We start from the raw sequence: 17,634 nt of genomic DNA, 5'->3' as shown, positions 1-17,634 counted from the left end.
GGCCCCCAGCCGGTCGATCAGCTCGTCTGCGCGGGGGATGGGATGAGCGTCGGTCCGGGTGACAGCGTTCAAGCCCCGGTAGTCGACGCAGAATCTCAGTTCAGGGGCGGAGCCGGGGGCAGCGGCCTTGGGAACTAATACGACCGGACTGGCCCAGGGACTGTCCGAGGGCTCGATGACCCCGATCGTGAGCATCTTGGCCACTTCCTCCTGTATGCAGGCCCGTACCCGATCTGGTACGCGGTAGGCTCGGTGCCGGACAGGGGGACTGTCCCCGGTGTCTACGTCGTGCAAACACCAGGGGGTGACCCCGGGGGTGAGGGAGAACAGGGCAGCGAACTGCAGCAGGAGGTTCCGGCAGTCTTGGCGTTGCTCCGAAGTGAGGGCGTCAGAGAGCCGGACCCCGTCCACGGAGCCGTCCTTCTCCTGAGTCTTCAGGAGATCCGGGAGGGGCTCGGAGTCTTCTTCGGTGCCACTGTCTGTAGCCATCAAGAGGCTTAGTTCGGAGCGCACAAAGTGCGGTTTGAGCCGGTTGGTGTGGAGGACCCGAAGGGGGTTCCGGGAGGACCCCATGTCGATGAGGTAAGTGACGGGGCTTTTGCGCTCGACCACTTTGAAGGGCCCCGTCCACTTATCTTGCAGGGCACATGGTTCAGTGGGGGACATCACCCATACTTGCTGCCCAGGCTCGAATTCAACGGAGGAGGCATTGTGATCATACCACCTCTTCATGTCCTCCTGGCTGGCCTCGAGGTTCGCCTTGGCCATCTCCCTGAAGCGCCGGGTCTGGTTTCGTAAGGCCAGGATGTATTTGAAGACGTCTGGAGGGGTCGTTAGGGGGGCCATCTCCCAACCTTCCTTGACTAGGCTGAGGGGCCCTCGCACAGGGTGTCCGTATAGGAGTTCAAAGGGGCTAAAACCGAGGGACTTCTGGGGAACTTCCCGGTAGGCGAAGAGGAGGCACGGGAGCAGTACATCCCACTGGCGACGGAGAGGTTCTTCCAATCCCCCAATCATCCCTTTGAGAGTGCGGTTAAAACGCTCCACTAGTCCGTTCCCTTGGGGGTGATAGGGGGTCGTGAATCTGTAGGTGACCCCGCATTGTTGCCAGAGGGACTTCATGTATTTTGATATGAAATTCGTGCCTCGGTCGCTGACGACTTCTCGGGGGAAGCCTACCCGGGAGAAGATCCCCATCAGGGCCCGGCCAACCACTGGAGCGGTCACTGTCCGTAGGGGCACCGCCTCGGGGTAGCGGGTGGCATGGTCCACTAGTACCAAGATGAACCTGTGTCCTTGTGCCGTGCGGGGGTCCAGAGGTCCCACAATGTCTATCCCCACCCTCTCGAACGGGGTGGTGACCACCGGGAAGGGTTGTAGAGGGGCCTTCAGCTTCCGGCCACTCTTCCCGCTGGCTTGGCATGTGGGGCACGATCGGCAGTGGTTCAGGACGTCATTCCTCATTTTCGGCCAAAAAAAGTGGGTCACCAGGCGACTGTACGTTTTGTCCTGGCCCAGGTGTCCAGCCAGGGGGACATCGTGGGCTAGGTTGAGCAGAAAGTCTCGGAAGCGGAGCGGTACCACCAGAACTCGACCGGCCCCCAGCTCGGCGATTCTTTGCTCGCTGTAGAGCAGGTCGTTATCCCAGTAGACCCAGTGGGTTCCGTGGTGTCCCCGGCGGTTTGGGTGCTGGCTTGCTGGCGGAGTCCCTCGAGGGAGGGACAGGTCTTTTGTTCCTGGCGGAACTGTTCTTGGGTGGGCCCCCCTTCTTGCCGCCACTGAGCCAGATCCGGAAGGTCCTGGTGTTGCGCGTCTTCTTCGGTAGTCGGGTCCGGGAGGTCGGACTCGCCGTTGTCCTCTACGGGGGCAACCGGGGGCGGAGGTGCTGGCCATTCGGTTTCTTCTGATCGGGGGGCGGCACGGGCGGCCATGGATCGGGTGGTTATGCAGGCCCAGTCCGGGAGGCCCAGCATCCCCAAGTGCTCTCTTCTCTCGACGGTGGCCCACGGGGAACTCTCGAGGTCATTCCCCAGGAGGAAGTCCACGGGGGCATCGTCCCGGACCGTCACCTTCAGTAGGCCGGAGACCCCTCCCCATTCAAACGGGACGCAGGCCATCTTACACATGCTCTCAGAGTTATCTGCCGAGCGGACGGGGCAGAGAATGTTCGGCAGGATCTGCTCGGGCTTCACCAGGTGACAGCGGACGGCCGTCACGCTGGCGCCGGTGTCACGCAAGGCCTCGGCTCTCTGTCCATTAATGGTCACCCACTGACCGTATTTTCTGGTGTTGGCGGGTAGGGGAGCCCGCGGAACCATGTCCCTTCCCCCTAAGCATGCCAGGACCATGGCGGCCGGTTCCCACCCTTGCTGGTCCGGCTCATACTCCTCGGGTCCCTCCGATGATTGCTCTTCCCCCAGGGCAGCGGCAGCTACCTGGCGGGGCTTGGGTGGTTGGTTTAGCGGGCAGTTCGGATCGTTGGCGTAGTGGCCTAGTCGCTGGCACCGGTGGCACGTGACGTTGGCTCGGTACCCAGGCCGCAACGGGGGGTTGCCCCGGCCGGCCGGAGGTGGGGTGCTGGCCACGGGTGTTGCTGGTAAGGCGTCTCTCCCTCGCCCCTGGCCCCCTCCTCCTCCCCGAGGACGGTGCTGGCCTTGGTTGCTTCTGTTCTGGTCGTGTGGCCCTTTCCGGCCCACTCGGGTGCTTTCCCACCGGTCAGCTTCGGCGGCGAGCTGCCGGGGGTCAGTCAGCTTACTGTCGAGTAGGTGCTGCCTGAGCTCGACGAAACAGTTGTTTGACAGGTGCTCCCATACCATAAGGTTGAAGAGTTGTTCGTAGGTGGTGACCTGATTTCCCTTGATCCAACCCTCGAAGGCCCGGCTGAAATAGTTCACGTATTCCACCCAAGTTGTACCTGGGATCCGGGTGCAATCTCTGAACCTCTGGCGGTACATCTCGGGCGTGAGGCCGTAGCGGGTGAGGAGGGCAGCCTTCATGTGGTCGTAGGACGACATTTGGTGATCGGGGAGCTGCAGCAGGGCATCGCGACCCTCGTTGATGAATCTCCCCCAAAGTCCGGCTCCCCAATCACTCCGGTCGATCCGGTGGGAGGTCATTGCGATCTCATAGGCTTTAAACCACTGTTGTATGTCGTCTTCTCGGACATACTCGCGGACCACATCCTTGGGGATGTGAACTTTTTTCTCAACAGGCCCCGGGGTGAGTGGTCGCTCAGGCACCCCCAGTTCCTTATTCTGTTTGCGCAGTTCTATTTCCGTCAGTCGGCGCTCGTGCTCGAGCGTTATTTTTTTCTCTTCCAGCTCTCTTTGTCTCTGCTTTTCTTCTCGTTCCTCTCGAAGCCGCATATGCTCGAGGTTGATTTTCTGTTCAGCTAACTTAAGTTCCCCATCCATCTTGAGTCGTGCCATCTCTAATTCGTGTAATCTGACTCGGTCTCTTTCTCGTATCTCCTCCTGTGAGAGGCCCGTTCCCCGCTCCTCGGGAGCCGTGGCGTTCCCCTCTGGTGTGATGCTGTTTTGGTCTGGTGTGACGCTGCTTCGGTCGGAAGGTCCTGCGACCCCAGTTTCTGTCCATGACTCAAGAGCGCGCTTTAGATCATCCTTGGTACTCAGGCCGGTGGTAGCAATGCCAAGTTCTATGCAAAATTGTTTCAGTTCGCGGTGGTTGTATTCTTCTAATTTCTCCATTTGGAACTTCTCGGTGGAGCTGCTATCTTTGGTCGACATCGTGCTTTGTCGTGGGGTGAGCTACTCTCTGTACGATTACGCGTTGATTCGGATCGCGCCGCTGGCCACCAATGTTAGAAAAGGTAGATGGACCGGGAGGGTCGGCCGGGGTCAAGAGGAGAGGTCTCCGGGGAGAGCCGTCTCCAGCGATCGTACAGACAAGTAACTTCCCCCCCACAGACAGATATCACACACGGATAAGGTTCAGTGTTCTTTATAAGCACTTATTTAAGGTACGGTTAAATGGTACAAGGAGGTCTGGACCCAGGGGTCCCCTCGATTAGAGTCTCGCAAGGTAGGGAAGGGGGTAGCGGGACAGTCTATTTACCAATCAGGTAGTTCGGATGAGATGATGATGAGCTCACAATCCTCGAGCTCGGTGGTTAGGTGGTATGGGCCGCGGCAGCGCCAGCAGGTCCCGGTGTGGATGGTCGATACAACGGGCCGCGGCAGCGCCAGCAGGTCCCCGGAAGATATACGGTCCGCGGCAGCGCCAGCAGGTCCCGGTGAGGATGGTCGTTACAACGGGCCGCGGCAGCGCCAGCAGGTCCCCGGAAGATATACGGTCCGCGGCAGCGCCAGCAGGTCCCGGTGAGGATGGTCGTTACAACGGGCCGCGGCAGCGCCAGCAGGTCCCAGGAAGATGAAGGTTGCAGAAGGCCGCGGCAGCGCCAGCAGGCAGGACAATGGTTCACAAGAGCGGGCTACGGCAGCGCCAGTAGACCGTCAGGGTTGAGTTCACTCGGTGTCTCTCGACTCCAGGATACAACTGCCTTCCTGCTCCGGAGCTGCCTCAGTTATAGGGCTGGTGCCCTTTGATGTCCGGACCCTCGCACTTGGAGGTCGGAGGGTCCGGGATGAAGGTGTCCAGACACCCAGCAGGGGGTGGAGCCAGTGCCTGGGGGAGCTGGGGGCGATCGGCACCTGGCGGGGGAGAGCCCTTGACACTTCGTTCTCCCATTGGCCTGCCAAGTGGTCCGCTCACCTCCTGGGTGGATGGTGGTGCCGGGATGTCGGGGCCGGCCAGGCCCGGGGTTAGGGTCGAGGGGAGGCCATGCGGCCGCGTGGTGCAGGGCCCAAGATGGCGGCTTGACCCGGCCGGGAAAGCCGGTGGGGCTGGACCCCGTGATGAGTAGGGGTCCGAGGGCAGAGGGTCCGTCGGGAGACAGAGTACAGGTGCTTGTTGCGGGGATATGCCAGGTGGGCCGGAGTTCGGGCCCTGTCGAGCGGGGAGGGAGCAAGCCGTCTGTGAGGCCTGTCCAACAAGCCCCCTGGAGAGGGGTTGGGGGGCGCAAGTGTGAAGCCCTGCTTCTTTTGTTACTGGAGGCCGATATTGAAGCACAGCAGCAAAACCGGTCGCCACCCTTCCAACCTCCTGGGAAAATGCCCGATGCCCGGTACGACAAGCTGGCCCTGCTGACAGGTCTGTGGGGACTTCATTAAGGAACTGCCCCTTGCCCTGACGTGTCCGGGAGGCAGAGCCTTTGTGCTCATAGTACGAGAGCAAGACCCGCTGCTTTGAAGATGTTTGCAGCAAAAACTACAGCAAGAGCAGGTCCGTCTGTGCCCATCCGTGCCCACCTGTGCACGTCAGAGTCTGGAAAAGGCTGGGCTGGGCCAAGAGCAGGTCTGCCTGTGCCCATCTGTGCCCACCTGTGCCCGTCAGAGCCTGGAAAAGGCTGGGCTGGGCCAAGAGCAGGTCCGTCTGTGCCCATCTGTGCCCGTCAGAGCCTGGGAAAGGTTGAGCTGGGCCAAGAGCAGGCCCGTCTGCACCCATCTGTGCCCGTCCATGCCCACCTGTGCCCATCAGAGCCTGGAAGAGGCTGGGCTGGGCCAATAGCATGTCCGTCTGTGCCCATCCGTGCTCATCTGTGCTCGTCTGTGCCCGCCTGTGGCCTACAGAGGCTGGGCTGGGCCAAGAGCAGGTCTGTCTGTGCCCGTCTGCGCCCGTCCATGCCTGTGTTGGAAGGCGGGCCTCGGGGGGTCGGAGAGACCACCCAGAGGGGCCCCCACACTGCACGAAGTAGCCGAGCGCTGCTGAGAAGCCTCGGGGGAGAGGTCCTTCTCCTATAACGTACTAGCACAGTAACACCACCACACAGGACTCAAGGGGATTCAGCAAGACGAGCAGTTCTTTATCGGTGGTACCCCCTGGCCAGTTGTTGGTGCCTGGATGTCGGGGCTTGCTGGGGCCGAGGCCGGGTTGAGCGGGGCCACGTAGGCTGGCGCGCAGAGTTACGTACAATCCAAAATGGAGGAGCCCCGAGGTGCAGGGGACCTCGTGCGGCTTGGCGAGGGGGAACAGGACCACGCCACGAGGCCGGCTCCAACAGCCTGTCTGTGCCCAACTGTGCCCTTCAAAGCCTAGTAGACGCAGGGCTGGGCCAAGGGCAGGTCAGGTCTGTCTGTGCCCATCTGTGCCCATCAGATCCTGGATGAGGCTGAGCTGGACCAAGAACAGGCCTGTTTGTGCCCATCTGTGCCCATCTGTGGCTGTCTGCACCAGTCTATGGCCCTCTGTGCCAGTCTGTGCCCATCCGTGCCTGTCTGTTTCTGTCTGCACCCATCTGTGCCCGTCCATGCCCAACTGTGCCCATCAGAGCCTGCAAGAGGCTGGAGTGGGCCAAGAACAGGTCCGTCTGTGCTCACCTGTGTCAGCCACAGCCTGGAAGAGGCTGGGCTGGTCCAAGAGCAGGTCAGGTCTGTCTGTGCCCATCTGTGCCTACCTGTGCCCGTTAGAGCCTGGAAAAGATTGGGCTGGGCCAAGAGCAGGTTATCTGTGCTCATCTGTGCCCACCTGTTCCTATCAAAGCCTAGAAAAGGCTGTGCTGGGCCAAGATCATGTCTGTCTGTGCCCATCTGTGCCTGTCCGTGCCCACCTGTGCCTGTCAGAGCCTGGAAGATGCTGGACTGGGCTAACAGCAGGTCCGTCTGTGCACCTCTGTGCCCGTCAGAGCCTGAAAGAGGCTGGGCCTACAGCACGTCCGTCTGTGCCCATTCATGCCCATCCATACCCATCTGTGGCCATCTGTGCCCACCTGTCCCCGTCAGAGCCTGGATGAGGCTGGGCTGGGCCAAGAGCAGATCCGTCCGTGCCCGTCCGGGCCTGTCTGTGTCCGTCTGTGTCCGTCTGTGCCTGTCTGTGGCCGTCTGTGCTCGTCAGAGCCTGGAAGAGGCTGGGTCAAGAGCAGGTCAGATCTGTCTGTGCCCGTCTGTGCCCACCTGTGCCAATCAGAGCCTGGAAGAGGCTGGGCTGGGCCAAGAGCAGGTCCATATGTGTCCACCTGTGCCCGTCAGAGCCTGGGAGAGGCTGGGCTGGGATAAGAGCAGGTCCGCCTGTTCGCATCTGCACCCCTCTGTGCCTGTCTGTGCCCATCTTTACCCGTCTTTGCCCACCTGTGCCTATCAGAGCCTGGAAGAGGCTGGGTTGGGCCAAGAGCAGGTCTTTCTGTGCCCATCTGTACCCCTCTGTGCACGCCTGTGGCTGTCTATGCCCAACTGTGCCTGTCTGTGGCCGTCCTGTGCCCATCAGAGCCTGGAAGAGGCTTGGTTGGCCAAGAGCAGGTCCATCTGTGCCCAACTGTGCCTATCTGTGGCCATCAGTGCCCGCCAGAGTCTGGAAAAGGCTGGGCTGGGCCAAGAGCAGGTCTGTGCCCGTCTGTGCCCACCTGTGCCCATCAGAGCCTGTAAAAGGCTGGGCTGTGGCAAGAGGAGGTTCGTCTGTGAACTCCTCCTGAATAACTAATTTTCCCACCTGCCTTAACTGCAGACCCAGGCAGGACTTTGACCTTGAGTGGAGGACAAGGTGATTACACATTAAGGGAAGAGAAATTCTTTGAGACTCACCACCTTGATGACTGTAAACACTTGCCATCCTGGGGAGGGCGAAGGTATGACCTCCTTCCTGCCCAAGCCTTTGTCTCCATCCTGGGGAAGTGCTGGCACAACCCACCAGGAGGGCAGAGTCTTGTCTTGGCAGTAAATGGCTCGGGGAAGCCCTCCAAGGAAATGGAGGTTTGTATCCTGGGGGGATACCCACGCAGGATGGCACCCCTGTGCTTGCAAGCTCACTCTCAACATGAGAATCATACCAAACACAGCACAATTTGGTTGTTCCATAATGGAGCTGGCTATCTTGAGTTTTCTCGGTAGCCAATCCTTGTAACTTTATAGACCCCTGGTTCCTTACAGTAAAACCTTCAATTACAGGATTACTGTAGGGAATGGACTACTGGTCCTTGCAGCTAATCCACTACCCCTGTAGTGACAACTTCCTGTGGATGTACATTACTGTGCTACCCAGAATACCCTATTTTAGGGCCTTCCAAAATGGCCAGACCCTTCCTCGGCTGTACAGACGTCCTAGCCCAGCCTAAAGGTGTGGCTAGGCTGCAGGGAGGGTGTGCCTCCTTAGTAACTATTTTTTCCACCTGCCTGAGATGCAGGGCGGTAAGGGCTTTGTCCTCGAGTGGAGGACAAGGTGATTACACATCAAGGGCAGTGAAAGCCTTTGAGCCTCACCGCCTTTATGACTGTAGACATTAGCCATCCTGGGAGGGGTGCAGGTGAGACCTCCTTCCTGCCTAGGCCTTTGTCTCCATCCTGGGGAAGTACTAGGACATCCCACCAGGTGTGCAGACTCTTGTCTTGGGGGCAAATGACTCAGGGATGCCTGCTAAGGCACTGGGGCACTCTGTCCTATGGAAGCACCCACGCAGGGTGGCACCCCTGTGCCGGGTCACCCTCGACACGCAAAACATGTGAGGGGTGAAAAAATCATGGAGTTTGAGGCCAAACACAGCACAATTCGTAATACCATAACGGAGCTGGCTATCTCGAGTTTGCTCGGTAGCCAGCCCATGTTAATCTATGGTCCGCCGGTCACTTACAGAAAAACCTTGCTTTACAGGGTTACTGTAGGGATATATATGTATACACATATACACATATGTAGTCAAACCTTTAATATAATGCACTCTACCTCCTGGGCTAAGGAGGTCGTCCTTAAGAGTGACTTGCTTACATTTAAGGCAGTGAGGCGGCTTTGTAGCATGTGGCGTGTGCAGAGCCCTTCTTGAGCAGATGGGCTGCTTGTGCAGGGCTGCAACAACACACTTTTACTTGGGTCCCCCAGGCCGGCACGATAAAGTGCTGCAGCCCTGTTGATCCCTCTTATCACCCATGCCCTGGGTACCACTGGTACCATATACTAGGGACAAACAAGGAGCAATAAGTGCTTGCCAATTGGGAGTACCAATTCAACAATTACAGTTTAAGGGAAAAAGCACTGGTGAGATGGTCCCGGTGCACTGCCAGATCTAAAAAGACAGCATCTATAGCAAAAAAGTGGGGGTGACCATGAGAAAAAGGACACCATCTAACACAAACCAAATGTCTCCATCACAACATTGATAACATCATGTCTTAATGGATTTCAAAAATCATAAATGAGAAACAAGGAAAGCAAACAGACACCCCTAGTATTTCGTTCTATGACATCCCTCTTTCTTTCTTACAGCATAAAAGGGGGGCCTAAAGTGTGAAGAACCTATCTCTGCCCCTGAAACCTAGTCCATATCGCCCCTCAGGACCCTTTGCACAGATATCAGTTCTGGTTCACTGACAAAATATCGACCCTCGAAATATCTGCATGTCTAAATATTAATGTAAAAAATATCGATGTCAAAAATATCGTCATTCTACACATATAGGTGCCAATTCCGATCCTGTAAAACCCGGGTACAAATGGTCGTACGGAGCGTATTCTCCGTACGACTCGTACCCAGGAAATCCACCTTACAAACCAGCAAGTACGATTCGTACAGAAATACCATTTCCGTACGAATCGTAAAAAACACCGTACGGCTAAAAAATAACTACTATTCTGATCCTGGACAGCGCGTACGCGACGTCCGCACGGAGTCAGGCAGCGTTTTACGGACCAGCAAGTACGATTCGTACCTACAGCACTCTGCAAGGCAATTTTTTTACGGGAGCCAAAAAGTGCCGGAAAAGCTAAGTACGCTGCGATGCACGACGAAAAGGGGGCCCGGTATGCGACGTACACGCCATCAACCACATCGTACGTGTCATCATGTATGGTGCGTACCCCAACATTGCATATGTACGGTGCGTACATACGCGCTGTTGGGCTACGCACTGTACATAGGCCAACAGTGTATATGTACGGTGCGTATGTCCGCACTGTACCCCCCCACCCGCGTATGTCCGTACATACGCGAGGATTGGGGTACGCCTAGGGTACGGTGCGGACATACGCGGGTGGGGGTATGGTGCGGACATACACGGGTGGGGGGGGAGATGGGGGGGGCGTATGACTCGTACCCCGGGCACAAGTGTACCTGGGGTAGGGGTCGTACAAAGTTCGCTCCGTACGGGACGTTTTCCATGCGCTGGTGATTTCGGAAGGGCGGTACGGATCGTACTTGCGCGCTCGGACTTTAGTTTTACGATTTGTATGTAATACTGTCCGGGTACGTCTCGTAGACTTTTCCCGAAGCGATTCGTATGTATTTTTCACGTACTAATCGTACTTCACCGGTTGTACGGGACTCGTACGATTCGTACGTAAAAAAATACGGATACGAGTCGTACGGTAATTTCTTTTAAAGGATCGGAATCGGCACCATAATGGTAAATACAAAAATATCAGAAAAAATATTGTTGTCATAAATATTGTTGTATTAAATATCGTTTTTTAAATATCTATAAATTAAAATAATAACTGTATTTTTTTTAGGAAATATAATTTAAAAATTAAAATAGATGTAATACATATTTTAACAAATATAACAAATAAACTTACTTAAAAAGAAGTTGAACACACATATATAATAATTATTATACACATTAACATATATCGACTTACAAAACAATTCAATTATTAAACTAATAATTTTAGTTTATATTATAATTTCAAATTTCTTAATATAAAAATATAACAAACAAAAATATATATGGCTATACATATACCAATGTGTATCACACACAGGGGGTCTAGAATAGGACAATGCTACAGGACAAAATTCTTATCCGATACTACTACTGTATAAATATAACTCACATGATGTATAGGGTGGCAGGGAGCGAAAGCAAAAGGCAAGGGAGCATGGGGCACAGCCAGGTTGTGGACGAAAACCCTCACTCACCCGAGGGAAACATGCTTCATCATTGGGTTCCTCCAACACATGGGGACCGCAAGCACGTGTTGGATCTACCAACTCAAAATGGTAAGGAGGGGCAGAGTGCAAAAGTGAAAAATGATTAAAAACTACCTACATAGGGGCAACAACTTTATTCTTCCTTTTTTTTTTTATTCCTTTTTTTTTTTTTACTTCTTTTTATTGTTTTACAGTTAGACCAACATCATTCCAACCAGTATTACGAGCATAGTACGTCATAACAGTATCATGGCTGCCACATCCATCGTGAAAGTCCTAGGCTAATATACTAGACATAGCTAATCATCACATTATATTGATAACAGTTTATCGAGTACATCTCTCACATCTCCGGGGACCCGCCACCTTCGTACCATTTTCGTCCCTCTTTTCCGCTTATGTAGGCATGTCAGTGCATGTGTAATTAGGCAGTCCATATGCAGTTGGTGGCCTCCATACTACTATCATCCCCGCGCAGCCCCTGACCAAAGGCTCCTCCAGTCAGGCTCGCACAGGCCTGGCCAGCGCCCCCCCGCGCTCAGCATCACCTTGACACCTTCCCTACAGCTGCCTGCATCTCCAGCCGAGGGTCCATGCCAACAGACCCAAGTACACTCCCGGTACTCATTCTCCTGGTTATGGGATAAGTGCTACCCGTATGTACCCCTTCGCTCCACACATCATAGCAAACCAAGTCTTTAAGATGAGGCCTCCGCATCCGAGGACGCGGACCCCTGTCTTTCCGACAATAAATAGCATGTCAAAGGGGCCAATATGTCTCTAGGTCTAGAGGCCACAGGCAGCTGTTCAGCATAAGTGGTTAATCTTTCTTGACAGGTCACCAAGTCCACCAACCATGTCTTGAACTTGGGTGCACGCCCCCTGCCCCAGCAACAGGTCACCCGTCGTTTGGCCATAAGCAGGGCAAGAGCAACGTATTTGCGATGCACCGCCTGCACAGGTTTTACATAGCCAAGTAATGCCATCAGTGGCGTAGGTTCGATGCGCGTATTCGTCATCAGCGCCAACGCAGCGAAAACTTGCCCCCAATACCTATGCACCTCAGAGCAGTCCCACGCCAGATGGAGAAAATCTGCCCCAGGAGCGTGACACCTATCGCATCTGTCCAAGTCCCTCAACTTGAATCTATGCATCTTGACTGGGGTGTAGTATGATCTATGAAGAAACTTATAGTGAAGTATACGGAGCCTGCTACTGGCCGATACCCTCTCTGTTTGCGAGCAACAATATTCCCATTGTTCATCTGTCAAATTCATTCGCAGTTCCTCACTCCAGCGCCCTCGCGAGGGTGTGATCGCCACTGCACTCTGCTCATGCACCGTCCTATATATCTGGGAGACGAGTCGTTTATTTGTAGTATTTTTCAGCATTGAATGAAGTGGGGTAGTCGCCCGCGGCTCCGCCAGAAATTCCGGAACCACCGACCGGATCCCAAGTCGTAAGCGTATGTATAAGAAGACATCTAACGGCGTCTGCAGCATACCTTGAAAGATATGCTCAAGGGACCGAAAGCGTCCTCTATGAAAGAGGTCTCCCCAATTGGCAATACTGGTGCGCTTTTGAAAGTGTCGAAATACTGTCTCCTGAAGCAGGGGCATACTCGGGTGATAACGAAGAGGCAGTAGAGGAGAGTAGAGCAGCGCCGCACCTAGCAGGCGTCCTTTACGCTGCCAAGCCCTTGCAGTGCATGTGATTGTGGTCGGATCCCTGTGTCTGGGCGCAATCGGGTCATGTATTACTCCCTCCAATGGTGTAGGGTGTGCAAGCCAGTGCTCAGCCGCCACTTGCGGCATGTATCTCGGCTGTTTCACCCAGTACCATGCATAGTGAGCCTGCGCACTAAGGTAATAGAGTTCAAAGTTTGGTATGCCGAACCCACCCTGCGTATATGGTCTTATAAGTATCTTCCATTGCAGCTTAGGCTGCTTTCCTCCCCACACCAGACGCGTCACTTCTGATCTCAATGTCTTGAAAAAAAAAAGCCCTGGGTAATACGGGATGTTTAAAAACAAGTAGAGTAGCTGCGGGAGTATTATCATTTTAATTAGGGAGGCCCACCCCGCCATGGAGAGGGGAAGCGCTATCCAGCGAGTGATATTCTCCGATACGCGGGCCATAACAGTCCAGTAATTTAAGCGCAGCAGTTCCTTCCTGTCTTTGGTGACTCGGATACCTAGATACCGCAGGTCATCCTCGCACCACTCCAAAGGGAAGTCCAGCGGGAATCGTATCGTCGCCGCTGTCAACGGAAAAAAGCAAGACTTTCCCCAGTTAATTTGGATTCCCGAAAGCTCCCCAAATGTTATGAATTCTCTCAGGACCGGATTCAAGTTCTGCTGTGGGTTACGTATATATAGTGTGATATCATCTGCGTACAGTGATATGAGGATCTGCCTCATGTTGCATCTCAGAGCCTTGTCGTTATGATGCTGTCTCAGTTTTGCCGCCAGGGGCTCCACTGCCAGAGCAAACAATAAAGGGGATAAGGGGCATCCCTGCCGGGTGCCCCTGGTAACCTGGAAGGCAGGTGAGGCGTAGCCATTGATGAGCACCTTGGCCACTGGCATGTTGTACAATAGTTTAATCCAGGATAAGAAAAGGGGTGGAAAGCCCATCCGCAACAGCACTCCAAAAAAGTAATCCCATTTAATGCAATCAAATGCCTTAGTGGCATCTAAAAAAACCGCAGCTAACGGCAAGTCAGGCGACACATTATTTAGGACGGCAAAAAGCATTCTCAGTTTGTGCGAGGTAGCTCTGCCGGGCACAAAACCCGATTGTTCCGGGAGAACCAGGTTCTCCATCAGCAGACTTAGGCGTGTAGCGATAATTTTAGCCAAAATGTTGGCATCACAGTTGAGGAGAGAGAGCGGCCTATAGGAGTCGCATTTCCGGGGCGGCTTCCCAGGCTTCAGAAGAGAGACGATAATAGCCTCCCTCATGGACGTGGGCAATCTGCCCTCCTCAAAAGATTCCTCATACACCTCTCGCAATATAGGGGCCAATAGATCTATATATGTTTTGTAGAATTCTATCGGGAAGCCGTCCGATCCTGCGGCTTTCCCAGATTGCGTACTCATGATCGCATCCCTGACCTCATCCAGCTCAAATGGTGCGCATAAGAGTTCCCGTTGTCTATCGCTCAGCCAGCCAAGCATCACGCCCCCCCAAAAATTCTCCAGATCCAAGTTGTCCCTCCCACTAGTGGTATATAATTGCTGATAATGCTGCGTGAATGCCTCCCAGATGCGGTCATTATCCCAGTAGACCATGCCGTCGTCATCCTCCAGCTCCATAACGTAGCCGGAATACCGAGTCCTTCTTGCCAAACCTTCCAAAGCCCTACCAGGTCTGCAGGCCTGGGCGAAAATTTCGTTCCGTTCGCGGAAATTGTGATAATTTGACATTTTCGCGTTCCGCGGAAAGCGCGAAAATGACAACATTTCCGCATTCCGCAGCTTAGCGATAATTTGGTTCTTGCTCGCGCTGTAAAATAATATATTCTCGTGCGCGCGCGATCGCCTTACCTGAATCCCTGCGTTCGCCGACAAGTTTTCTTGATCTGGTCGCGTTCTCCAAGAGATGTTGTATTGTTTTTAGCCATTTGCGCTGTCTCGCGACAGTTCGTGCCCGCAGTGACGTCATGCGTCGCGCGATCACGTCTTTCTTCTCGCGATCATGCACCGCGAGTCACCTGAAAACAAGATGGCCGCGCCCGCGAGCAACCACATGGGTAAGTTGGCGAGATGCAACCATGCAGAATATCTCGCGAACATGCGGGAAAAAAACTTCCGCATCTTCGCGATATTTCTGCGTGTTTGCGATAATTTTTAACATTTTCGCGATAATTTGAGAAAGTGGATTTCTCAAATCCGCCCACCCCTGCAGGTCTGTCCCCCTCCCCGTAACATCTTGCTACCCAGTATTTGCCCCGGAACCGGGTCTCCCTCTGTGCCATGTCCATGTATTCTGTAAGTGTCTCCCGAAACTGGAGCTGGGTATCGGTCCTTGGGTCTCTGGCTAGCTGCAGTTCCAGGGACCGAAGTTTACCCTCCAATGTGTTTAGTGTACGTAGTATGTCCTTCAGCACCCCAGCCCCTTTTGCGATACAAAAACCCCGGATCGTAGCCTTAAACGCCTCCCAGATAGTCTCCACTCTATCCACTGAACCTTTGTTTCGAGCAAAAAACTCCTCTATCTCATCGCGCAACTCAGTCTGGAACACTGTATCTAGCAAGATAGCAGCATGCATGCGCCAAGCCCCGCGAGGTACGCAGAATGCTGACGAGGCCAATGTGAGCTTAACGGGGGCATGATCCGAATAGGTGCAGGCCAGATGTTGCATCTGCACTATCGCCGGCGCCACCCCTCTGGACACCAACCAGTAGTCCAGTCGCGCCCAAGACGCGGCCTGTGTCGTGAAGTGCGTCCCCTCTCTGTCATGTGGATGGGTGTGCCGCCATGCGTCAATTAGATGATAAGCTTCTACGGTGTCCTGAATAACAGCCCGCGCCCTAATGTAGTGGTGCGGCGCAGAATGTGATCTATCTATACTGGGATCATACACTACATTAAAGTCCCCATCCCAAATTATGTGACTGGAGCCTATATCAAATATCTCAGCCCATAGTGAGGTGAAGAAGTCAGGTGCATCCACATTTGGGCCGTAGCAACAGGCGAGTGTGACTGAAGCTGACCCCAATCGCCCCCACGCCAGACAATATCGCCCCTGCGGGTTACAAGAGGTTCCAGCTAAGTGAAACGGTACCTGTCTTTTAATAAGAATTGCCACCCCACGCGCATACGTGGAGTAGGAGGAGAAAAATCTGTACTCCGCCCACCTGCGCGCAAACTGGCTCGGGCGCTGGGGTGCAAGATGCGTTTCCTGTAACATGGCAATGTGCACTTTGTGCCTGTCCAAATATGCTAATATTTGTCTCTTCTTCCTAGGGTCCCCCATGCCTCTGATATTCCATGTGATGATATTTAACGTCCCGGGATCACTATCCATCATGGATCAGGACAGTCCTTCCTACCCAAGGCAGCACGTACTAAGTAGTCAGCCATGACCTGTTCCCTATCCCTCTGCAATCTCTGAGAACGTATACCATGCTCACATTTCAATATATCTAGAAAAAACTCCAATTTCTCCAAATGGGGGTCTTGTGCAAAGAACAACATTCGAACAACCCAACATATCCTAATCCCACCCTCCCCCTGAAGCAACCCCAACCTGCCAGCATTAGTCTCCCTCCCGCCCCTCCCCAAGCCCCCCTCACACAAATAAAGAACTAACATCCCCATATACATCCAATAATGAACTTTGCCCGGGGTACGCCCGAAGGGGGACATTGCCAGAGGGTAGCACAGGTACCTCCCCCCCGCACAGCCCATCACTGGACACCATTCCAGGCTCATGCAGGTGGAGGGTGCCCGGTGCCATGTTGGTAGTGCTCAAGAAGTAAAGGCCCTGTCCGAGGCGCAGGTAAAGGAGAAGCACAAAAAACAAAATATAGTCATGTCTCTGCCTGAGAAATCACTCCCCCATATAGCGTACGTATCGTTCTCCGCACAAGGTATCGATATGTCCCACAAATCGCTGTTCTCGTTAGGCCTCTCCCACTCCGGCTTGTGAGGAACGCTGCTGTGTTTCCCCACTTCCCTCCATGCGGTTCCCTCGTTTTAGTCTCTTGAGGAAATCCTCCACCAGCTGCGGCTTAGTAAAAAAATGTTGGTTCCCTTGGTGAGTCACTCGGAGTCGTGCCGGATAGAGTAGCGCATAGTTGAACTGTAATTTTCGCAGCTTAACCTTCACCGCCATAAACTTGCGACGCTCCTTCTGAACCAACGGCGTGAAGTTCGGGTAGATAGTAAACGTGTTCCCTTCAAAAGATAAGGACTGTTTGTTTCTCGCCGCCCTGAGAGCTACGTTCCTGTCTCTGTAGTTCAGTAGGCGCGCTATAATGTGTCTCGGTACGCTGCCGGGAGGAGGGCTAGGCCCCAGGGCCCGGTGAGCTCGCTCCACTATGAACTGACTGGAAAAGGACTCAGCGCCAATAGCAGACACCAGCATTTTCTCCACGTATTCTTCCATTTTTCCTATGTTGGTGGACTCTGGTGTCAGGTTGCAGAGCTCCTCAGGGTCCGGGTGATGCTAAGTAGGTCCACCTCCCGATATCCCCGTACTCCAACCAAAGGTTACAGAGCCCAGAGGCAATCAGGCGAGGGAAAGGATGGGGGAAAGGGTCAGCAGGGACAGGGTCCTGAAAAGACAAAAACAAACATAGACATGTCATATACACCACAGTCTACTCTCAGTAGGTCCCACTACAGATTTGTGGTTTCCAACTCCAAACTCATTCATCCTAACCAAACAAGATTTTAGCCAACTAGGCTCCAAGAACCCCTGCTTGTTCTAAATCACTATTCCCTTCTTGTGCTAGTCCCTACTCTTTATATATAGATGAGTACTGGCCACGAAGGCTTCCACGGTGAACACACCGACGCCAATGATCCCTGCGTTGTAGCGCTCCTTCACATAGGGAATATCAACACGCTAGGGTTCCTAATTATTATGGTTCCCCCCTATGCACCGCTCCCATAGTAAGTCCCAATGTCACGCTCCCAAATTAATGCAAGCTCCTTCGAGCTATGAACCAAAGTCGCGCTCTTCCGGCGCTGCCAAA

This window comes from Triturus cristatus, chromosome 9, assembly GCF_964204655.1.
Source record: "Triturus cristatus chromosome 9, aTriCri1.1, whole genome shotgun sequence".
Classification (NCBI taxonomy): Eukaryota; Metazoa; Chordata; class Amphibia; order Caudata; family Salamandridae; genus Triturus; species Triturus cristatus.
This window is presented reverse-complemented; position numbering follows the sequence as displayed.